Source organism: Macrobrachium rosenbergii, chromosome 15, assembly GCF_040412425.1.
Source record: "Macrobrachium rosenbergii isolate ZJJX-2024 chromosome 15, ASM4041242v1, whole genome shotgun sequence".
Classification (NCBI taxonomy): Eukaryota; Metazoa; Arthropoda; class Malacostraca; order Decapoda; family Palaemonidae; genus Macrobrachium; species Macrobrachium rosenbergii.
In genome coordinates, this window is record NC_089755.1 from 53,099,298 (window position 1) to 53,124,819 (window position 25,522).

Genomic DNA, 25,522 nt, shown 5'->3' on the forward strand with positions numbered 1-25,522 from the left:
CTCCTCCTCCTCCTCCTCCTCCTTCTTCTTCTTCACCTCCACATCCTCAGCCTCCTCCTCCTCCTTCTCCTCCTCACCCTCCTCCTGCTTTCCCTCTTCCTCCTCCTCCTCCTCATCCTCTTCCTCCTCCTGGCCTCCTCCTCCTCCACCTCCTCCTCCTCCCCCTGCTTTCCCTCTTCCTCATCCTCATCCTCTTCCTCCTCCTCCTCCTCCTCCTCCTCCTCCTCCTCCTCCTCCTCCTCCTCCTCCTCCTTCTTCTTCTTCTTCATTTTGAGACACCAAGGCGCTCAAGTCTGTCCAAATGATTAAGCCCAGTCACGCAGACAAATGCGTTAATGGTCTTCGCCTCTTTAAGTGATGACAGAAGCGCACCTGGAAAAGAGACGTGTTGATTGATTCCTTTCTGTCGGTTCGATTCTCCGGACCCAGTTTTCTTGGGTCCTCTGGCCCTGAAAAATAACTTTAGCCGTTCGCAAATTCTATATAGAATCACCCCACAAAAGCAAGAGTTTCATTAGAAAATACTTATTTTGACTTCATTACAGAGGCGTTTTAGTTTTCTGCAAAAGGAAACTATTGTGCCGGCTTTGTCTGTCCGTCCGCACTTTTTTCTGTCCGCACTTTTTCTGTCCGCCCTCAGATCTTAAAAACTATTGAGGCTAGAGGGCTCTCAGATCTTAAAAACTACTGAGGCTAGAGGGCTGCAAATTGGTATGTTGATCATCCACCCTCAAATTATAAAACATACCAACTTGCAGCCCTCTAGCCTCAGTAGTTTTTAAGATCTGAGGGCTATTACTAGGGACCTAGTAATAGCAACAGGCAGTGGGTCACAAAGGGGCACGCCAACCGGAGAGACCCGTCGGAGCGAGAGAAAGCGAGTCTCACGTATAAAAAAAGAAATAAAAAAAAAAAATCGGCAGATCTCAAAATGGCGGCCTGGGTCTCGGTCTCGTCTGCACCTGTTAAATGGATCTCGTAATCCACCATCCTGGCGCATTTTTCGTTATCCTTACTTCCCTGCTGGGGGCGGACGCAGAATACGTCCCCGCTGCTTCGTATTCAAGGGGCGCAGCATCACCCGGGCCGCAATATTGTTGTTTTTGTTTTTTTGTTGTTCTTTGTTTTAGGGCGAGGGAGGGGTGGGGGTGCGGGGGGCCAGGATTGGCTTGGGTTGGGATGGGGTTTCGACTGAAAGGGGATAAAGCAATATTGTTGAGGTTTCCACGTTAGCTCTCATGCAAAGAAAACAGAACAACAATAACAACAATAATAATAATAATAATAATAATAATAATAATAATAATAATAATAATAACAATAATAATAATAATAATAATAATAATAATAATAATGGTGAAGAAATCACAGTGGTGTAAGTGCCAGTATATCTTAAAAAATAGTTTATATATATATGTACAGAGTATATATATATATATATATATATATATATATATATATATATATATATATATATATATATATATATATATATATATATATATTGACACAAAATTGACACAAAATTGTGAATTTCTTCACAATTTTAGTTACTCACTGCTGTTATGAGATATTTGTGAATAATAATAATAATAATAATAATAATAATAATAATAATAATATAATAATAATAATAATAATAATAATAATAATAATAATAATAATAATAATAATAATGCTAAGAGATTCACAATTTCGTGAAAAACAATCTGAGTAATAAAAATCCGCAATTATATAGTAAATATATTACTATGTAAAATAAACCAAGGACTTTCGAACACTTGAACGGTGTTCCTCATCAGTGCTAACGTCAAGTGTGCGAAAGTGTTTGGTTTATTTTACATAGTAATATATGTACTATATAATTGTGGATTTTTATTACACAATAATAATACAGTAATAACAATAATACCCCTATACGTAAGGACAAGGCTTCCCAGCAACACGAGTCAGGTTTCTTGATATAAAATTCCAGCTGGTTCTTAACGTCTGCGAATCTTACTGACACAAACTTGGCGAGAAAAAAAAATACATATTTTCTTTAAAAAAATACAACTTGAGCTAAAAGATGGTTGAGATTGCAGCCTTTGTCGTTGTGAAAAACGAACTTGTAGGCCGTACGATCCAATTTCCTAAAGACGCGGGAGGCTTGCAGAGATTACAAAGGAGATTGTCTTTTTTTTTTTTTTTTTTTTTCTTTTAGGCCAAAGTAATTAAAGTAATTCTTCGGCATGGACCGATTGTTTTATCTCTACAGGTTACATTGACGTATCCGTACTGTGCTGTTTTGAAGTTCGTTGGCCTCTTTCGAGTTCTTGATTGAAATTTATTAAAATAATAATAGTAATAATAATAATAATGATAATAATAATAATAATAATAATAATAATAATAATGATGATGATGATGATGATGATTATTTATCACTATTATTATTATTATTATTATTATTATTATTATTATTATATTATCATTATTTTATTATCATCACTATTATTATTATATCACTTATTTTATACGTATATTATTATTATTATTATTATTATTATTATTATTATTATTATTATTATTATTATTATTATTATTACATGCTTTTCATGTGGCAAGAAAATAAAAATTCCATCGATTCTTATAAAAGGTCTAATTGTTTTTAGTGACGTAAATCAAAATTGTGCCAAACAAATCAAGAATTATACACGAAAAATAACGATACCCAAAATATCAGGATTTTATTTTGAGTTACAAAATCGCTTCGTGACAGAGAAAAAAAAAAAAGATGAATAGAAATCTCTGTCTCAGCCTACCTGTTTTGATATATTTATCAAATTGTCACCACATAGTTTGGGTGTACGCGTCAATTTGTTTTCCGTGTTGGGAAATTTTTGTGTTTTTAGATTTTCTACTTATTTTTATCATTTTCATAAGTATACTTCTTTACAGTAGATTTTATATTCCACACATTTTTTTTTATCTTGATGTTTATTTTGTATACATTTTCGTAATTCCGTAAGTATATTTTCTTTTGCATATATCTAGTTCATATTTTATACCTTTTTATATCTAAGATGTGCATATTGCTTGTACTTTTGTCATTTTGCGTTTCAAATTTCATACACATTTTTGTGTTTTTGTTTTATACATTTTACATTTCAATTTTTACAGTCTTTAGATTTCCACATTACAGTACTTATGTAACCTAAGTATTTTAAACTTTTATTTCATATTTTTTAAATTTTTATACTCGTATTTTATATGTATATTTGTATTTACATTTATTACAAGTTAAGTTGTAGTGAAACGTTACTTTTAAAAAACTAACAAAACGAACAATGACGAATAAAACAAACAGAAAAAAAAAGAAAAGTAAAAAAAAAAAAAAAACTTACATATAGATGGAAATGAGGCATCAGCGCACCATTGAAAATAAAAAAAAACTTCTCTTGAACTCGAGTCAACTTCATTGAGAACTTCATAATGGGAAGGCAGTGCCATTAGGTGTAAAAACAAAAGAGCCCCGAAATTGGCCAGCCCGCCATTGTACCGCTGAAAGAGAATGTCGGCGATGTTTTAAGGTGTAATGAGTAGCCTTCCCTACGACGAAAGGTTGGGAGAGAGAGAGAGAGAGAGTATCCGAAATGAGAGAGATACGTTGGGGAGTAGGGTGTTTCCTGAAAGTATGCAGAGAGAGAGAGAGAGAGAGAGAGAGAGAGAGAGAGAGAGAGGAGTATCCAGACTGAGAGAGAGAGAGAGAGAGAGAGAGAGCGCGACGTAGGGAAGTAGAGGTGTTTCAAGAAGGTATACTGACAGAGAGAGAGAGAGAGAGAGAGAGAGAGAGAGAAACTTAGGCATAGGGTGTTTCCTGAAGGTGTAGAGACAATGAGAGAAAGAGAAGAGGAGAGAGAGAGAGAGAGAGAGAGAGAGAGAGAGAGGGAGAGAGAGAGAGAGGAAGAACAATTGTTTCGTGGGGAAAGCCGAGGACCGAAAGTGCGAGAGGAGATCAGAGAAAGACTCAATCAAGTGAGAGAGAGAGAGAGAGAGAGAGAGAGAGAGAGAGAGAGAGAGAGAGAGAGAGATGTGTGTGCCACTGATGCAAAGTCCTGTGTAAGGCACTGAGACGAAATAAATGGGAATAAATGGGAACAGGGACAGGGACAGGGAGAAAGAGGGCTGGGAATTCCCTACTGAGGCAAAGCTTGCGTCGTGAGGGTGAGTAAGATAAAAGCGATGTCGACGCCATGGTGACGTCACAGGGATTTCTGTGTTGCAGCTCCCCAGTGCTAGGGACAAAACCAGTTTGGCTTATTAACCTTCAAGCAGGACGGAAGAGAGACAGTCGCCTTTTTTTTTTTTTATTACAGACGGGAATATGCGATAAGACGCATATATTCGGAAACTGTGAAAAGTTGTGACGGAAATCATACGACAGTGTGCCTTGCGTCCCTCTTCTTTTTTACTTTTCTCTTTCTCTCCAGTTTTTAAGGTTCTTTGAAGCGTGCCTTCGGCCCCTAGCTGCAACCTCTTTCATTCCCTTTACTGTACCTCCGGTCATATTTTCTTTCTCCCACATGCCTTTCCAACCCCTTCTAACAATTGTTCCATTGTGCAACTGCGAGGTTTTCCTCCTGTTACACCTTTCAGTCCTCCTTGCAGTCAATTTCCGTTTTAGCGCTGAATGACCTCATAGGTCCCAACGCTTGGCTTTTGGCCTAAATTCTATATTCCTTCTTTCCTTCCTTCTTTCCTTCCTTCCTAGCTTAACTTCCTGCAGTTCTTTATTTTCCTTCTAAGCTAAAATTGACAACTGGTTCTCGCTTGTCTCAAAGGAAGCTAAACGTAGACATTTCGTCATGATATCATTATGGCAATCATTAGTATTAATATCACCAAAAAAAATGATCAATCATTACTTAAGGATAAATCAACAAAAAGAATAATGCACACAAACAAATAACACCTGAAGTGCAAATAAGAAACAAATAACACCTGAAGTGCAAATCAGATTAAAAGAAGAAACATCCAATTGAAATGCATTTCCAGTTGTATACAGCATTAATCATAATCTCGGAAACGTTAATGCAATTACCTTTTAATCTGAGTTAAGTGTCATTAGTTCAAAAAATGCATTATGCGATTTACGTATATATATGTTTATATTTTTGTTATTAAAAGCCGTTGCAAAGTTTTTCCCTCAAGCGCGTGGCGTCGCTAATGGCTGTCAGTTTGCTAATATAAAATATAATATATTTGTGTGTGCGCGCGCGCGATTGTTTGTCTTCATTTTTTTGTTAATGTATGAATATATATGAATACCTTTATATATATATATAAATATATATATATATATATATATATATATATATATATATATATATATATATATATTCATATATATTATATATATATATGTATGTGCTGTATGTATGTATGTATGTAAGTATGTGTGTAGGTATATATACTGTACATATCATTTTTGCTACACCTGCGTAAGTTATGTTAAATTCCATTGCAAAGTTTTGATCTTTACTTTCCATTGTGTTAGGTGCACGGTAGTTAGTCATAAGTATGCCAATATACAGTATATATATACATATATGTATATATATTATATACAGTAGAAATATGTGTATATGTTTATATAATATATATATATATATATATATATATATATATATATATATATATATATAAATATATATATATATATATATATATATATATATATATATACATATACATATAATGCGTATATGTATGTCCTCACTTCTTATTTACATGCTCTGTCTTCGTCATACCTGGACGTTGTAAATCTTCATATCTTTTACACTGTTACTTTTACCGCCTCCTCGCAAGAGCAAGAAGTCGTGCTTCACAAGGCCAGCCGGATTTGCCAACAATTATACTCCTACTAGTCTCAGATCCGTACAGAATATATAAATATTTATTTTGAGTTATCTTGGCTTTAAAAAAAATCTTTTATTTGTACTTTTGTGCAAATGGGAAAACTAAACGTTGAGGTATTTTCATTTTGTGAGATTTTATGGACGTGGCTTCGGTTTACACTTTTTAGTTTTCTGTAAAAGAAAACTATTGTGCCGGATTTGTCTGTCCGTCCGCACTTTATCGTGTCTGGGCCTTTTTTTGTCCGCACTTTTTCTGTCCGCCCTCAGATCTTAAAAACTACTGAGGCTAGAGGGCTGCAAATTGGTATGTTGGTCATCCACCCTCCAGTCGTCAAACATACCAAATTGCAGCCCTGTAGTCTCAGTAGTTTTTATTTTATTTAAGGTTAAATTTAGCCATAATCGTACTTCTGGCAACGATGTAGGTCAGGCCACCACCGGGCCGTGGTTAAAGTTTCATGGGCCGGAACTCATACAGCATTATACCGAGACCACCGAAAGATAGATCTATTTTCGGTGGCCTTGATTATACGCTGTAGCGGTCGTACGGAAAACTCGATTGCGCCGAAGAGACTTCGGCAGATTTTTTACTTTTTTTTTTCTTGTAAGACCTGTACACAACTGGAACCTTACCCGGTAACTTTTTCTTATAAATATTCGCACGGCAAGATGTGAGTTCCGACGGAATGAATTCATTATTTAGATTCTTCAAAATAAAAAAAAAAACACGAAACGGAACACATTTCCTGTTCGTGTTTGTCCATCGAAAGGCAAAGCATCATAATTCCGTTTGGTTATTGACAATTTATAAGTGATTGCGCGTAATACAACCGATGTAAATATTTTTGCTAAAATCTCGCCTGTGTCATGGAAACGTTTATATATACTGTATATATATATATATATATATATATATATATATATATATATATATATATATATATATATATATATGTATATATATACACAAATTATCTATATGTACATATGTATTCATATATATATATATATATATATATATATATATATATATATATATATATATATATATATATATATATATAGTATACATACATGTGTGTGTGTGGATAAAAGAAACCAATTCCTACCGGTTATTTCTACAAAAGGACGAGAAAGATCCTGATATAAATAAAAAAAACTTCATTATGCTTCATGTAACTCCTCCAGCATGTTGGAATCGAGGCTACGATCGTTGATACTGAAGGGTTGTACTGTATTGTTTTGAAGGGACAACCTCCCAGAACCACCCTGATGACCACACCCAGGAAACATAAAGTTAAATTGTATTTTAAAACTGTGCATAGATCAGAAATCCAACAGTTCATGCTGATAGTCGTAGCGAGACAAATTTAAACGCCAGGTGGAACTTTTGCGTGGAACAACATTCCAACAGTCCACGCGGAACGTCGCGAGTTGAACACTCGCTGATGGGTTGAATGGATGGCCATATTGGCGCTAAACGTACGCTTTTAGCAATGCCTCGGCCTCCATACATTCTGCTCTTTCCAGAGAGCGTCAGCATCCACCCCGTCCTGAGATGTCAAGATGCTACACGTCTCCCCTCCTGAACTTCGTGGAATTCGGCTCTTGAATTCTATTCCTGATTCTGTTTTTCTTGACGTTCTCGACGTTTCTCAACAAGGCAAGGACAATGCTTCCTTTGAGGTTAAGCCTCGCCTTCTCGACCCTCCCTTTTCCTTTCCTTGCTTTTTCTGAAGGCCTGGTCTTGAAGCTGCCTAGTAACGGAGGACCTTCAGTCCTTTAGTCCTCTCTCTCTCTCTCTCTCTCTCTCTCTCTCTCTCTCTCTCTCTCTCTCTCTCTCTCTCTGTCTGTCTAGTAATCTTTCCGGCCTGAGACAGGTCGTATTAGCTACCAACTTTTTTGTCAGCTGTAACGGTCAATCAATCCCGAGGTTTTTCGTCCTACTCTCGAGTTATTGACGTGGCTTTTGTTCCTCGGATGTTGCGGCTGGAGTTTTCTTTCAGGCGGATCCATCAAGCAGATTTTGTTCTGAACCTTTGTTAGGAGACATCTCTAAACGTTTCGTACCTCGAGGAACGGCGGGGCCCGCCATCTCTTGGGCGCGTTCGATTGGGGTCTTCTCGTCGTTTGTCTGGCGCGTTCTGTTGATCGTCCTTCTTACTTTATCATTGCACGTACTTCGTCTCTGTTATTATTGTTGTTGTTATCTTTGCACTCAAGGGGCTGATCCGAGGGATTTATTTCTGAATGATGGATGAGACTTAATCAGAAAAAGTTGGAGGAGTTGAACAGCTAGGTGGGAAGAGACAGACTGGAAAGCATGAAAAGTAACAGCAGAAAGCAACTTATTGGCCTCTGCGTTTTAACTCGTGCAGCTGCTATCTGTTTTAAGTGAAAATATTCATCACTGATACTAGAACAAAGCGATGTTTTCTTTTGTTTAAGGCTAATTAATACAAATTTAATGTTGGTGCAGTATCATGAACGTCCTTTGTATTGTCAAAAGATAAATAAAGCAAAATAATGAAATATGTAAACGACAACAGGGCATGCTGGCTGTAAATACTTGAATAGGCAATTTTAAGCATAATGGCCATTTTCACGGGAAATTCAAAGTTGCTTCGTAGGTGCCTACCACAGTTCTCTTACCTGCCATTAAAATATTTCCTTTCCCAAAACTCTTCCGTTCCTTGTTCCTTCCCTGTCCTAGTCTTCAGGGCCAAGGTCTAGGTCAGATCTCGTCTGAAATGTCAAGTCGTTTATATAATAATAATAATAATAATAATAATAATAATAATAATAATAATAATAATATTATTATTATTATTATTATTATTATTATTATTATTATTATTATTATTATTATTATTTCAGCTCAGGGCCATATACATGGAATATACAAATACAATACACACAATCTAGATACATACGATAACATGATAAAAATAATAACCGGTTGCTGAAGAAGTACCGTAGAAAAATAGAATTCATCACAATGGTAATGACAGTAATTATATGGAGAATAATAGTAGATAAAATATTGAAAATGATAACTATAAAAAATACAGATTGCAGACGATTAATCCCCAGCTAGGGAGCTTAGGTGGTTACAGTATTAGGCGTTATTATCTTTTGATTCAATGCAAATTCCTAAGCGTCTTACTGAACCAACTTTGCATATTGTAACAATACCAAGCCCAAAAAAGTTTTTTTTTCTCTTATTGTCGTGACAGCTGAGAATTTAATAACCGCTTGAACTGACTCTCCTGCCAATACGATAGCCATACGATACCCCCAAGCGTCGTTCTTACCTTTTTTAAGTTCCTCGCTGGGTGCGCGGGTTCCGTTCTCAGCTACCACTCAGTTGGTCGCGAGTTCGAATCTCCGACCGGCCAGTGAAGAACAAGAGGAATTTGTTTCTGGTGATAGAAATTCATTTCTCGCTATAATGTGGTTCGGATTCCACAATAAGCTGTAGGTCCCGTTGCTAGGTAACCAACTGGTTCTTAGCCACGTAAAAATAAATCTAATCCTTCGGGCCAGCCCTAGGAGAGCTGTTAATCAGCTCAGTGGTCTGGTTAAACTAAGATATACTTAACTTACCTTTTCCTCTTTTTTTTTCAGAAAAGACCTTGCAAATGATGAGGTCCCCGTCGGTGGGGTAGCGCCGTCAGTGGACCTCACGTGGTACACTGTAGGCATTACTTCAGGGTCTTTGCAGCGTCCTGTCGGCCCCCTACCCGCAACATCTCTCATTCCTTTTACTGTACCTCCGTTCATATTGTCTTTCTTCCCTCTGACTTTCCACCCTCTCTAACAATTGTTTCAAAGTGCAACTGCGAGGTTTTCCTCCTGTTACATCTTTCAGACCGTCTTACTGTCAATTTCCGTTTCAGCGCTGAATGACCTCATAGGTCCCATCGCTTGGTCTTTGGCCTAAATTCTCTATTCTGTTCTATTCCAATGAAGAGGTATGAAACAGTTAATCTGAACGCCTTTAATACTTCTCAGTGACTCTTTGAGACTGTGTATTTTATGTCAGTAACTACCATATTCTTTTTTCTTATTTGCTTATTATTCCATAGTTTTGTGACCAGAGACGTGAGTTGACAAAAAATCTATAGACGCTAGCCAAAAAATAAACAGATAAACAGAAATGCAAACATTTGCAGGGGCAATTAAAATTTTTAACGGAATATGTCAATATTTTCCTTCTGTTTTTGATCGCAGATTGCAAAAATATATATAAATATATTCGTCGGGAAATACATGAAATCTGTTCCGTATAACACACACACAGACACAAAGCGAGAGAGAGAGAGAGAGAGAGAGAGAGAGAGAGAGAGAAGAGAGAGAGAGAGAGAGAAAGCCCCATCTGGATGTACAATTCTGCAGGGTATGACTGACGTGCAACACTTGCTAAAGAGGGTGCTATTATCAGATTCAGAGGGTTTCGTGCGCATGCGCGGGTGGTGACATTATGCCGTAATATAATAGTTAAGATTCTTTCTGGCTGTCACCTTCATGGTACATTATTCGTCCGTTGCGTTTTTCTTCTTTCGTTGTAGTGAGCGATATTGCAATAATGCGATTTTGTTATTTCATTTTTATATTGACCTACCTATTTACTTATATATTTATTTATCTGTTTGTCTATTTATGCTATTTAACATTAATTTGTTTACTGTACTGTGATGTGACGCCAGATAACTTACAATCAATCAGTCACGCGTGGCCATTCTGTTTAGTGACAGCTTTAACTTTTGGCTTATTTTATAAGAGTGCAAGTACACTGTGAATAATAATAATAATAATAATAATAATAATAATAATAATATAATAATAATAATAATAATAATAATAATAACTTCTTTGCTAGTTTCCTTTGTCAGAACTTCTTTGTCAAAGATTAGGCTAACCAAGGAAGGCAGCAGGATCTCTGCAAAGGCTTTGGAAGCATCGAAGAAAGGAAAGTCGAGATATATGAAGGAACTGTTGAGCCAATTATCCTTTACGGAAGTGAATTGTGGATTCTGAAAGCGAATGAAATGATAGGGAGGGAAGCTCTCAAGTTTTTGTCTAGTAGAAACCTATTTTCATGTTTATGTAAAGATACGTACACTTGCAATATATATATATATATATATATATATATATATATATATATATATATATATATATATATATATATATATATATATATATATATATATATATATATATATATATATATATATATATATATTACTATATAACAAAGAACTCTGAAAGCTTAGATTCTTTAGTGTTTCGGTCAGTGAATCGCCACTGTTATTAAATAAGGGGTTCAAGTTAGCGTGTTTTGGGGTGGGCGAGTTTGAAGGCGAAGAGTCGGATTACGACAGAGGGGAATGGTTGGGAGGGTCTACTCTCTCTCTCTCTCTCTCTCTCTCTCTCTCCCTTCCATCTTGCGGTTTTGGGAGACTCTGGGAGGAAGAAGTCACACCCCACCTACCGATCACAGAAGCATTAGCCAGAATTAACTGGCTGAACTCAACGAATGAATGGAACTGATATGCTGTGAAGCGGGTTTTGTATCTTCTTGGCAACCGCTAAAATAAAAACAAGTAAAAGTAAATGCACCGAGGCTTCTTCGGCGCAATCGGGTTTTCTGTACAGCATATAATGCTGTATGAATAACTTTTGTATGAAACTCTCAGCCACGGCCCATGAAACTCAAGCCGGCCGTGGTGACCGATGATGTTGCGGAGCTAGACGCACGATCTTGGCTAACTTTAACCTTAAATCAAATATAAACTACTGAGGCTACTGGGCTGCAATTTGGTATGTTTGATGATTGGAGGGTGGATGATCAACATACCAAAATGCAGCCCTCTAGCCTCAGTAACTTTCAAGATCTGAGGGCGGACAGAAAATGTTCGGACGGGGAGACAAATAGCCATCTCAATAGTTTTCATTTACAGAAAACTAAAAAGGTAGAAAATCTTTGCTTCTTTTGAGTCACTCCCGCGTAGAGGTAGATGAAGATACGTCACTCACACGCAAATGATGGCAGAGTGGCAGCCATCTTACCTCGGGCAATCTCACGTTGTACCAGGGTAACAAAGCAACGAACAGGCAGCCGGAATTGCCTGATCAGGGGTCAGATATCGAAATGGAAGGTTCCAAAGAAAAATGTGAAATGTTCCAAACATAAAGCATGTTGCTTACATTCCGCTAGGGGTCTTTCCAGTACATTCTCTTCTGTGATAACTTCTGTTATGAAGGACAAATACTTTTAGGTTCTTGGTTTACTGAAATTGGCACGGAAAAGCTTTAGGCAGGTTTATCGGTGTTAATTAAGCCCATAATTACAAGCCTTTTTTTAAATAACTTTCTTCGCCTGTATAATAGGCTATGGGTAGTGTTTTGAACATATTATTTGTCAGGGGTATTTAAAATTCAGTCGTGTCTGTTTCATGGTACATTACTCTGAGGCAGCAAATGAAAAAGGAAAACAATACCAGTCCCATATATTTTTTTCAGAATTCTTCAATTTATATGTTAATTTTAGCTTATTAAATCATGATAAATCGAATATATACACACATAAAACACATCTGCATAAGCACAGTCATACATACACAAACACACATATACACATATATATATGCATATATATATGCATATATATATATATATATGAACATCTTACACTGTGCACCTTTATTTTTGCCTTCAACTGTGTATATTATCAGAGTTACGATCTGAGTCGGCGGTCTAGTTGCAAAATCTAGTGTTGTTTTAATTTGAACAAACGTCCGTTATTTACCAAATTTTGGTGGTTTTATGACCAGGTCGATTTATTTACAAAGCATCTCGCCCGAGACAAGATGGCGTCAATCTTGGCCGTCACTGGCCACCAGCTCAGCTCGAGTAGGTCGCCTCTGTCCCATCCAAATCTATGTATGTCGGTGTCTGGTCTTGCACAGAACTCGGGATCAGAAGTTCTTCAATGTGATTTTGTTGCTTTTTTTATATCCGTGTAATTCAGGAGACCGGTAGCATCAGTCACTTGTATCGTAATGACGGTGTAAAGGTATGTTATTTATATTCTAGTAATAGTATAAAGACTCTTAAGTCATGTGGTGTCACTAGCCTAGTTGGCGATTCAATGACTGGATGATATGGAGTCGTCTGGCGTCGCGGAGCTCAATAGGAAAATGATACTACGCTTTTGTCCTAGCGAACACGTCATTGATCATTCTTATCTCCGTCATTTATTGAGCACCATTTTCATTAATCTATAAGCATTTTTTTTTTCTTTATAATAAAACCAGTTAAAGACCAATAACTTATCATTTGTAAGAATGAGTGACTCAGAATATTTAACCGCAATCTTCAGCACAGAGACGGTACGAAGATTTGCTCTTTCTCTGTTAATTGCTCTCTCTCTCTCTCTCTCTCTCTCTCTCTCTCTCTCTCTCTCTCTCTCTCTCTCTCTCTCTCTCTCTCTCTCAGACAGTCAGACGCACACACCCGAGCATGCAATAGTATCCTTCTCTTCCGAATGTCGGCCCCAAAAGTTATTACTCCTGAAAGGAGGAAAAAATGGAGTCACTCCAAAGGATTCTCTCTCTCTCTCTCTCTCTCTCTCTCTCTCTCTCTCTCTCTCTCTCTCTCCTGTGAGCCACATCTCCCTGAAGGGAGCAACCAGGGAGGAAGAAAAAGACATCACACACATATTACTTTCCCAGACAGATGAAGATGCCGAGAATTACAAGAGAGAGAGAGAGAGAGAGAGAGAGAGAGAGATACAAGGTCGATATTTTCCATTTTCTCAATGTCAGAAAGAATTGTACTTAACGGCCTCTCATATTAGACCCCTATTCTTTACCGTAATGACCTTCTTGTACGAAGATATAAACCTTACATAGGAACATACACGCGTACACACACACATACACGCGTACACACACACATACACGCGTACACACACACACACACACATACGCGCACACAGTTTCATTTATTCCCGACCTCTCTCCCGAACGAATTTCGACATTTGGAGACGTACAGTAAGTGTTAATTTGGAAGTATATTACTCTTAGCTACTCAGATATACTGAGGGTTCTCAGATGCATCGGTGTATAAGCACAGCTTCTGTAGTTGTTTGTTTTCCGGTTCCCGGATAAATAAATTAATTCTTATATATATATATATATATATAAATTATACATACATATATATATATATATATTATATATATATATATTTTTTTTTATTTATTTATTTATTCATGTGTGTATATGCATGTATACAAATATATGTGTATATCTAATGTGTGTGCGCGAGTGTAGCTTTGAAGAAAATTTAAACATTTGTTCAAGTAATGAGAAATTCACACAAGTGTTTATTCTGGTTTGTGTGAAGGTCACCGCTGGGAATACTCATTAAAAATACTCATTTGCTGACATATTTATAAATGAACAGCTTTCAGTCCGAGAGCTAAGAATTTAGAGTTGTGTTAATATTCTTGTGGCGTCATAGACGACTGAATCTTGCTGTATTTAACTTTCTCTTTGTGAATAAACATTTGAGAATTCAGTTACAGGAATTACGCGTTTAAGAATTCAGTTACAGGCATTGCACGTTTAAGGATTCAGTTACAGGAATTACAACAGGAATTGCACGTTTAAGAATTCAGTTACAGGAATTACAACAGGAATTGCACGTTTAAGAATTCAGTTACAGGAATTGCACGTTTAAGAACTCAGTTATAGGAATTACAACAGGCATTGCACGTTTAACGATTCGGTTACAGGAATTGCACGTTTAAGAATCCAGTTACAGGAATTGCACGTTTAGGAATTCAGTTATAGGAATTAGAAAAGGAATTGCACGGTAAAGAATTCAGTTACAGGAATTACAAAAGGAATTGCACGTTAAAGAATTCAGTTACAGGAATGACACGTTTTATAAAGAACAAAATGAATAATGAAGAAAAGTTAACGAAGACTTATGATACCTTTTTACGAACTCCGAAGGGGTTAGTGCCATCAGGTCACCTCGCGCGGTGCACTGTAGGCGTTACTTAAGGTTCTTTGCAGCATACCTTCGGTCCCTAGCTGCAACCACTTTCATCCCCTTTACTGTACCTCTGTTCATAGTCTCCCTCTTCCATCTTACTTTCCTCAACCCTCTCCTAGCAGCTGCGAGGTTATCCTCCTGTTACGCCTTTCAGACCTCCTTAACGTCAATTTCCCTTTCAGGGCTGAATGACCTCATAGGTCCCAGTGCTCGGCCTTTGGCCTAAAATTTGTATTCCGTTCCTTTCGACGAAAGAATCGATTAGCGTAAATAAGCGAATGCGTAGAATTTGACGGATGGCGAATAAAGTCGACGCAGGCAGGATGTAACGCATGGATCCCGTCCGTCCTGTTTTACGTGTTTCGCATCTAATTATCTCAAAGAGAGAGAGAGAGAGAGAGAGAGAGAGAGAAGAGGCCGGAGAAGTGATCTCCCGCGATAAGAGAAACAAAGGTGCGCGAGAGAAAGAGCAAAACAAACAAACAAAAGTATACCATACAACCCAAGATACGAGAACGAAAGAGGGAGAGAGAACGCGAGGTCTTAGATTTCTCAGGGGACCCGAGAGAAACAAGTCAGCAAACAAAGAAGAAGAATTAGGAAGGGGGAAGGAAAGGGCAAAGAATGAGAGGGAATAAGGAATAAGAATAAGAATAAGAACAAGAAGGAATTTCATATCAACGGAGATAAGAAGAAGTAAGTGAGGTATTTTCAGACCATCCAAGGCGAGAAAAATTATTCATAAAAATACATGAAGAAATTGAAGTTTCTCTCTCTCTCTCTCTCTCTCTCTCTCTCTCTCTCTCTCTCTCTCTCTCTCTCTCTCTTGAAGAGAGAGAGAGAGGGAGAGAAATCTTTTACCTAATGAAGTCCTCTGTTGGCTTGTGCTACAAACATGGAGGAATGAGAAAAGAAACCCGAGTCAGCCCCATGAGTCACTGCTTCCTTCCGCTCGAAGAATGCGGAATAAACAGGAATAAAGAGCGCGCGAGCGCACCCACCCACACACACACAAACACACACACACACATACACACTTTGCCTTTAATATACACGGCTCCTTGAGTCGCCATATATCCTCAATTGGTTTCATTTCCTCAATCGTCTTTCGCACTGGGCTCACTCTCGGTTCAATTGAAATATCCTCTCCGTCATTCTTCGGAGCGCTCCTGTGTCTTCTGTCTTCCTCCTCCTCCTCCTCCTCCTCCTCCCTTGATCCTTGCCCTTTCCCCCGTTTTTGGAATCTTTGCTCTTCTCACGTTCGCCTTCTCTATTCTCTTTTTTTTCTCTCTCTCTCGTCTCTTCTTTCTTCCTTTGGTTGCTCAGTTTTTCTCTTGTTTTGGTTGTTTATTTTTTATCTTCCTCCTCCTCCTCCTCCTCCTCCTCCTACTTCCTTTGGTCATTTTTTCCTATCCTCATCCTGCTCACCATCCCTTTCTTCCTCCTGTCCTCTCCTCTTCCCTACTGTTGTTTCTTCCCTCCCCGTAATTTGATTTACCCTTCCCCTCCTCCTCCTCCTCCTCCTCCTCCTCCTCCTCCTCCTCCTCCTCCTCCTCCTCCTCCTTCTTCCCCTTCTCCTTCTCACCCTTCTCCTCCTCCCTCCCCCTCCTCCTCCTCCTCCTCCTCCTCCTCCTCCTCCTCCTCCTCCTCTCATCTCTTTTCTTCCCATTGTTCTTCCTCTCCCCACCTAAAGCTTTCAGGGATCTTTAAAGGCGAAAGGACGGTAGTAGCGCTGTCTCCTCCTTTTTTTATTTTTTTATTTCTTTGTTTCTGGGAAAATCTGGACAAAAGAAGGTGTCAGCTAAAACTCGAAACAAAGTCGGAGGAACCACGAAAACTTTCCCTGAAAGAATTATTACTGAAAAGACGTATCTGTGTTTCCGAAACGAGAGGGCAGGCTTCAACAGACAAAAACAAAATTTTCGTTGTGGCCTGTCCCAGGAGCAAGAGCCCGTGGTGGCACGAGGCCAGCTTAATCTACAATAACGACAGCCCCGTAGGGGGAGTGGGTAGCACCGTCAGTGCGCCTCGTGCGGGTGCACTGTAGGCATTATATTTCATATTCATATTCTCTTTCTCCCATCTTACTTTCAACCCTCTCCTAACAATTGATTCATAGTGCAACTGGGAAGTTCTCCTCCTTACACCTTTCAAACCTTTTACTGTCAATTTCAGTTTCAGCGCTGAATGACGTCATAGGTCCCAGCGCCGGGCCTTTGGCCGAAATTCTATATTCTGTTCTGTTCTCCAGGGACAACCGTCTGTTGTTATTCTCAACATACCTGTAGACATCCAGGGTGACTAATGGCTTATGAATAAGACCTCTCGATTAGTGACCTCTTACAGTCCTTCGTTAATGATTAACAGAATTATTGATAATGATGATGATAATGATTAGTAGATGATGGATGGGGCAGCGACGGGTGTCATGTTTTTCTTCGAAGTCGCACCTTAGAAGAGGAAGTGGTTCCTGGTATGATAATGATAAAATGAAGAAGAAGAATGAGTTTTTGTCTGTTGACGCACCCATGAGTTTTAATGTCTGCACCTCAGTTCTTCTGAATGGTAACTGAGTTACGCAGAAATTTAGTGACATATGAATTATTATTATTATTGGAGAAGCAAATCCACAGTTATGTATTTGTACATATATTTAAAGATATATCAATATAGATAGCTTTCGGGAACTTGAAAGGGGGAACCGAACAGGTTCCCGAAAGCTATCTATATTGATTTATATTTAAATATATGTACAAATACATAACTGTGGATTTGCTTCTCCATTTTAAGACTCATGCTGCTATTTTTTTATTATTTTTTATTATTATTATTATTATTATTATTATCATTATTTATGAAACATTTTGAGATAGCCGTCCTTAGCGCAAGAGTAAACCCTGTAAATTTTGGGAGTCAGTTTATTCTGGATTCCTACAAAAAAAAAAAAAAATAAAAAATAAAATAAAAAAAAGAATCCTCTGCGGTCCAGTGTATCAGGATATTCCGCGCGATCGCTGATCGATCTTTATCGTTTAAATTGCTAACTTTAGAATGCGTCCAGTTCTTCGTCATCCTCTGGGTATTTTCCCGGTCTCCTCATCTGGAAAAACCCCGGAGGAGGGCTAGTACCGTCAGTGCACCTCATGCGGTGCACTGTCGGCATTACTTAAGGTTCTTTGCAGCGTGCCTTGGGCCTCTAGCTGCAACCCCTTTCGTTCCTTTTACTGTACATCCCTTCATATTCTCTTTCTTCCATCTTACTTTCCTCCACCCTCTTCTAACAATTGATTCATAGTGCAAATTGCGAAGTTTTCCTCCTGTTACACCTTTCAAACCTTTTACTGTCAATTTCCGTTTCAGCGCTGAATGACCTCATAGGTCCCAGTGCTTGGCCTTTGGCCCAAATTCTATATCCAGTTCAATTCAATCACCTTAAAAAGTAAATAGATAAATAAATGAATAAATAAATACCAGCTGATTTCTGCAGGCCTCTCTGCCTGATGTCGTGTTGACCTTTATCTTACAAGTCAGCCATTCATTGCGTTTTACAAATATGTCTGAATGAATTAACCGCATATGTGTTAAGGATACTTAGCGCTCTAACCGGTGACGCGTGATAAATTGAGGGGACCTTTGAAAGCATCATTCATCGTTTGTTTGTTTGACCCTCCAAGTTCGGCCAATCTTTACAAAACTTTAGGCCTTGAGAAACCCAAGAGTGGTATAAAGTTATTCAGAAGTCCCCTCCTGCATCGTAATTGAATAAGCGTGGAGAGAGAGAGAGAGAGAGAGAGAGAGAGAGATAGGCCTAAACTCAAATTTCACGTACTTTTGCTTTCCTCTCATTTTCCACCAGTGTCTCTGCAGCAATGATTGGCTTATGTGTGACATGATAATGCGGAGAGTAACAATATCTGGTTCATGGCCAATGACGCAACTACTGGATATGATTAACAAATACAATCAGCATTCGCGTATTGCGTAAACTATCATGGAAGACAGTTCGTAGACAGTTGATCACATTCAGTGGAATTTGAAGAATTTTATAGGTTTTTTATATCACCTTAAAAAATCATTCAAACGAACTAGTTCGGTTTGGTAGTCTGTCCTAAAAAATGTAGCATTTAAACGAATTAGTTATCGATAACAAATAGTTCTTATTTAGACGCAACGTGCCACCACAGAAATTGCCACTCACCTTCCATTTGTTTATCTCAGTATTTAAAACGAATGACTGACGATGGTAGCGACTATTTTTTATCAGTCAAGGCGTTGCTTGCATGTTTGGTAACGCGGCTGCGTAGTAGCGCCTGACTGAGTCTTCGAGAAGAATCTTCTGAGCAGGAAAGGTTTACCCTCAGGCAGGATCAAGACTGTCGGCTGCCGTCTTGCATGTTATGCCTACAGACAGGAGACGGGTCTTAGGGTTTTGCCTCTGCTTCTCATTTGGTGGGCCTCTCTCTCTCTCTCTCTCTCTCTCTCTCTCTCTATATATATATATATATATATATATATATATATATATATATATATATATATATATATATATATATATACACACACACATCAACTCATGTCTTTCCTGTGTTTTTCCTTCCACAAATCTCTACTAGTTTCCAGACAGGCAGGTCTTGGGTTTTCTCACTCTTCTGGTGCCCAGAGAAGTCCAGCTGACACTACTACGTAACGTTCTCCCAGGAATTGTGTGAAGGACATGTCCAAGCCATCTCCATCACCCTTTCATCACTATTTGAGTTATATATCAAACTTCCGTCATTGCTATTATGGTATCGTTTCTCACTCTCTGACCTGCCACCGGATTCGTAATGTTCTCTTTGAAACATTACTTTCAAATCGACGGAATCTTTTAGATACAGTTTCAGAGTCATGCCACGATCCATGTCCGTATATAGATCGTACTAGAGTCATGTATCGTCTGTTCAATTTGTTTGATTTCCAAATGTTGTTCAAGCCGTCCATCGTTTGATTTGTTTTTTTTTTATTCATGCACTAGATTCTAACTCAGGAGAACCTGTATCGGATATCATTGTTCCTAGATATTTGTATTATTCGTCTCCATTCATATGTATATATATATATATATATATATATATATATATATATATATATATATATATATATATATATATATGTATGTATATATATAGTATAATATAAATTACGCAATGTTATGACAGCGTTGGGTGGGTGTGTCAAGGTTATGGCATGCAGGAACTTTCCGCTTCTGTGGTATATACAGACATATATATATGTGTATATATATACTGTATATTTGTATGTGAAATATCCAAAATTTGTCCAAAGGACTCCTCTTCCTTAGCTGATATCCTGACCTTAAAACATGACCCCATGGACTTGAATGTATGCAAGCGAACTTTTTTTTATTGGCCCTTGGAACCTCTCGACCACCCTTGAGAGCTTTCGTGTTCTGAATGTACTTTATATAGCTTCAGTCAAGAGGAAATAGTCATGAGAGACACTTGAACCCGAAAATTTATTGGGCTCATCTATCAAAGACTCTCTTGTCGACATGACAGTTCGAACAGTAGGCTGACTTCCTTGCTTTACTGCAGATTGTAAAATCCACAAACAGTTTAGTGTTTTCTTCTTCTTCTTCTTCTTCTTCTTCTTCTTCTTCTTCTTCTTCTTGTTTTGAAAGCGCAGTCTGCGCCCGTTGAACTTGTAGTATGTTGTGACGCCGCTTTGTCACTAATGAATCAATCAAGAAGTGCAGCAGGTCGCGTCGTAACGCCGTCACAAAACATATTCTTTTCCCCTATTGCAAAGCATGACAGAATCCTAACAACCACATCCCAAACAATTTTGCTTTGGATCAACTTCCTTGGCGCGCCTCTTCCAACGGAGAGCGCTCCGTTATTTCCTGAGTCTATCAAATTCATCAACAGTTTACAAGAAAGGCGGGAAAGCGCGCCACCAATTAAGAAAGGTGCAGATCAATAAGACTTCAGCGGGGAAGTCACGCTATGCAGCGTCTCCGAAGGTGCACAGGGATTTTGCTCTTTATTTACCCTGCAGAAGCCGTAATGGTGAAGAGGCAATTAAATTCTTAACACCCAGTTGGTTTGATATATTGCCTCAGGTTAATGCGCCTCAGCTCTCGGCAGCATTACGCCTCGCGCCGAAAGAACAAATGGGTCCATTCATTTGTTCTGAAGCTGTTTTTGTTTTGGATGTGGAGCTTCACTGAAGAGTTATAGCGAGAAAGTGAGAATGAAAGGCTCGCGGGAGAAAGATTAGGAAGGAAATTATGTTCCGTTGCCTTCGTTTTTTGTGTTAATATGTGTGTACGTGTGAATTATGTAATATATTACATCCCTTTGAAAATTTGTCTTTCGTGTAAGGAATACTACTAATTGATCGATTGTTCAGTACAGAATTATTTGGCAAATTATGTAACCAAATCCCCCTGAAAATGTACGTCAGTACATCTCGCTGTAGGCAGCATGGAATAAAGCCAGTTACCAGCAGATTGAGGAGTGACGTTGATATTCCGGTGGAAAAAAAATGGGACATGCCCATATCCGGTACAGTATTTCCGTTAGTGCCCGCACTTTAGTAATAAGTTCGTGCTAATTGTGCAAAGCGTCAGCGTGTGTAACTCGCCGGGGTATCATAGTACCACGCGCCATAGTACCACACTGCCCAGTATATTTATGTTTGAGTTTAGCTCTTGTGTAAATATTACTCTACTTATCTTTATTATGTTTTTTTCTTGTTTTCGCTCATGGATGTTCTGTTCTTTGAAAATTAGCTTGGCAATCTAATGACCTTTCCGCCAAATCCCTAATGAATTTGAGCTCTGGTTGAATAATATTGCTAATTGTTTCGTTTTTATGGTGGCTTAAAGAGAAGGGCACCAAGAGTGTATCCAAAGTGTATATCCAAAGTGTACCCAGCTCTCGTGTTGTTGATGATGGGTGAGCTGGCCTTATGCCAGCAAGGGCTCTTGCTCCTGTAGCAGCTCGCAGTGGAAAAAAGCGTAAGTATGAGCAGCGTACAATTAGTACTGCAGCTGTCATAACCGGTCAGGAGTGACGTGTGCGACTTGAAGACTCTGATCGCCAACGACTTATGAAACAGAGCGTATTGAAGAGGACACTGATGGCTTTGTGTTTTTTTTTTTTTTTTTAAATAGTCATTCAAGACCTTTTCTTTTATGTTTGCTTAAAGACTTTTGTTTTTAAGCCAGTTTGTTTATATGGTTTGAAACATTTGCATGAAACTAAGCGAGAAGAATAACAATCCAAGGACATGGACACAAGTAATAACAGTTTATGTGCAAATATATTTTCAAATAAACAGGAAACGTATAATAACAGTTTTCCTGTCGAGACTGACCCAGTAAAGCTACCCATGCACGTGACTGTGATGTGAAAGAAGAAAATCTTTTATGGCTGAAGTCTCCAGATTTTATTCTCAGTCAATAATCATCGAACGTACCGGGATAGTTGCTTTGGAATTCTCTTTCTGCTTCAGTATTCCCCGACTCATAACCTATCCTTGTTCCTTCCGTATTCGTCTTCCTCTGGATTGGGCTGGATGACGGTATTGGAATTCCCATTCGAGACATGCCATGGAGGCATTCCACGCGCTCATAACGTACAACTGAATCGAAGTGTGTTAGGCTCATTTTTTTCATTATCATTACCACCCTTTGAACCGGGGACAAAATAATATATAAGTTATCAGCATCGTCAGTCAATCGAATTGCTTTTAAAAACAGCTTTAAAGGTAGTCTGTGTAACTCGAAGAGCATTGCGCACTGTTATGGAAGAGGGTCAGCGGCCTCCTGAAAGCGTGTTCAACTGGCAGCTGCGAACACTTGTGGCCTCAACAACAACGGAGCGTTTGATTTGTAGCGACAATAATGAGGCGATCTGAGGTGTTCTTTCATTTTCAGAGAATAACATCAATATTCCCTGACTCCTCTGCCTCCTCGGGCCTCATTGTGATCCACAGCCAATCACACCAGACTCCTAAGGTCTGTTGCAGGTTTTTAGGTACTAATTTTTGGAATGAGGTTGCTAGACCGTGTCCATAAGCTGGCCACAAGAGCTTATGTGCTGACGTCTGGCTCTACTTGGTTGTCCAGGTATAGACCGGACTCGGTGTTACTTTACTTTATTAATATGTAGGAAGGCCGATGTGACAGGCAGGCGGATGTCTTCGTATTGCCTAGTACTAATAAACACCTAAAAACAAAGGCTCTCTCTCTCTCTCTCTCTCTCTCTCTCTCTCTCTCTCTCTCTCTCTCTCTCTCTCTCTCTCTCTCTCTCTCTTACTCTCTCGAAAAAATGGGAAAAGTTTAAAAGTACAACAAATCATCGGGAAATTCCATGGTTTCATTATTATTATATTGAAGATTACAGTGAGTTTAGTACCATTGATTTTATAAATCGATTATTATTATTTTAATTGTTATTATTATTCATAAAATACCATCGGTTGGTATTTTATGAGAGAGAGAGAGAGAGAGATCGCATAGGGTCTTACTCCCGTTCATTCATAAAATGGAAAGATTTGCATATTGTGCTTCCGAGCATATCTCGCTTCATTGCATTTCAGTTAAAATTTGACTTTTATAAATAAATAAATAAATAAATAAGTCCTGTAAACTGCAATTACTCGGCTGTCACGGCAAATTTGACTCTGTATCAACTATTACCAGCCTCCACGCGTTACTATTATTACTATTGTGGTAGACCATTCACTCTGAGTCACAAAAAGTCTAATAAGATTTGATGCACTCATTTTGGTTATGTTTAAATATAACTGTAACGAGGTTTTACGAAGGATGAGTGAAAGAGAAAGATTGACAATTGATCAGTCTGATAAAACTCTCTCTCTCTCTCTCTCTCTCTCTCTCTCTCTCTCTCTCTCTCTCTCTCGTTTCCTTAGGAAAACAATGGGGAACGACTAGCTTGAATTGTAATTTTCAGTATTGATATCGGTGAGTCAAGTACACTAAACGAACACTCATAATTATTCAATATTTCGATACTCTCTGATGCCTTTTAACTCAGTGATTTTTACCGCTATGTATATTTCGCGGCAGTCGCAGTAAGAAACATCTGGTTTCCGTTAGAGGTGCGAATGGAAAGGTTGTCATTTAGAAATTTGCCGTCAGTTGCCTACCTAAGGAATCTGCGCTCCTGAATTGCTTATTAATAATGCAAGAACGCCAGCAATGATGTATATAACGATGAATCATCGTGGGTAAAAGTGTCTCTTATTGATATTGCATTTTGACCTTTTTGAGAGATAGAGAGCGTGAGAGTTTTTGTTGGATGATCAGTCACGGGCTCTTGCTGTGGCCATCTCTTTAATGACACACACACACACACACACACACACACACACACACAGAAAGAGAGAGAGAGAGAGTATGGAAGAGGATCCGGAGAGAGCACTCAAAACACACTTCTTAGGATGCTGTACACGCAATGACCTCCAAGGTTATGGACTTATTACGCGTTCATGTGATTCATCGCCGTTACAGGAACTTAGTGTCAACGATAGTCCCTATATTGTACTCTAATTGGTAGAGGACTGTATTTTTGCTGTATTAAGTAAAATCATCAAATACTGATTGAAATTAACAGACTGTCAGCGAGATCAATATATTAAAATACCAGAAAAAACTATGACGAATAAGACCTGGATGCTGTAACATCTGCATGTTGTCATAGGTTAAGCTGAGCTCTTGCCAGAATGGCCTAAAGGTATATTATAAAAAAAGATCATAATCATATCTCCTCAGAATAATTTTCTGGAATTAGAATTTGCAGTGAAAATTATATGTGTTATACTTAAATAACATCAGTAGCAGGGATAGCAGAGGAGTATACTTTCTATAAAACAACAGATATTACTCATGCTCCAGACTTCATTCTCAAAGCGGACTTTGCAATTGCTTATAGGCCTACAAAAGGAAATGTGGGCGGTGTCCGATTTCTGCACCCTTCTAAATGAATTACATAAAACGGATGTCCGGAGACGTTTTCGTTTGTTCTGAGATTAATGCAACAAGAAGGCTTGAGAAATGTGCTTTACGCGGTGCGTTGATACCATTCATAATAAAAGAACCGTTCGATAATTGCTAGCTTGTCTTGTGAAACACGGAAACTGTGATCAAATTTTTCTTTTGAAAGCAAAGGACGTCGGGGAAAAACGATGGCGGTTGCATTAACATCGTTACCAGACGTGGGTCATCTCTCATTATTATTAGAACTGAGTTTTAATTCGGTGAAATCTCGTTTTATCGCGGAAAAAGAATGTAATTATATAGATATCTGTATCCGACAGGACTTGTGAGGAGAAATGAGAACCCCACTGGATGTCAGTTATGAAGGTCTCATGGCGGTGTTGGCAATACTTTCGTGCTGGTTTTGTTTACATCCGTCAGTTGGGCTCAGTGGTGTACTGCTCGATGTCAGGTCGGGTTGACGTACTTTCTTTGCTGTGGCTTGAAGGAAGGCGTGGTGTATTCGCGACCTGGGTAGGCATTG

General features: G+C 38.4%; 1 protein-coding gene across 3 annotated transcripts in view; it reads left to right on the plus strand.

Moving 5' to 3' along the window:
* The window catches only part of Ack (activated Cdc42 kinase), an 87,600-nt gene that overhangs the window by 34,272 nt on the left and 27,806 nt on the right, over positions 1 to 25,522 (plus strand). For 2 of the 3 annotated variants that reach the window (XM_067117839.1, XM_067117841.1), the window contains exon 1: positions 25,379 to 25,512. The exons of the other annotated variant lie outside the window; for it this stretch is intronic. The gene's annotated coding sequence lies outside the window, so the exon portion shown is untranslated. Of the gene's footprint in view, positions 1 to 25,378; positions 25,513 to 25,522 lie in introns of those variants that run through there. 3 annotated transcript variants of the gene reach the window in all.